Raw genomic sequence first — 222 nt, 5'->3', positions numbered from 1 at the left:
GTATGAACCCTGAACAATGCAAGCCATCTCACTTCTTTGATCAACTCCTCTACCTCCCCTGAAAGATCTAGGTCTTCTTCTTCCTCACCATGCAAGTTCAAACCATCAAACATGTCCTCCAGATCTAGTTCCAGTCCAAATTGATCCCAGCCTTCCGCCTCCTCTTTCTTCCTCCCATTGCACCTCTTCGGATCCCTCCTCACGAACTCCCATATGGTCATC

This window comes from Triticum aestivum, chromosome 6B, assembly GCF_018294505.1.
Source record: "Triticum aestivum cultivar Chinese Spring chromosome 6B, IWGSC CS RefSeq v2.1, whole genome shotgun sequence".
Taxonomy (NCBI): domain Eukaryota; kingdom Viridiplantae; phylum Streptophyta; class Magnoliopsida; order Poales; family Poaceae; genus Triticum; species Triticum aestivum.
Note: the sequence above shows the minus strand (reverse complement) of the source record.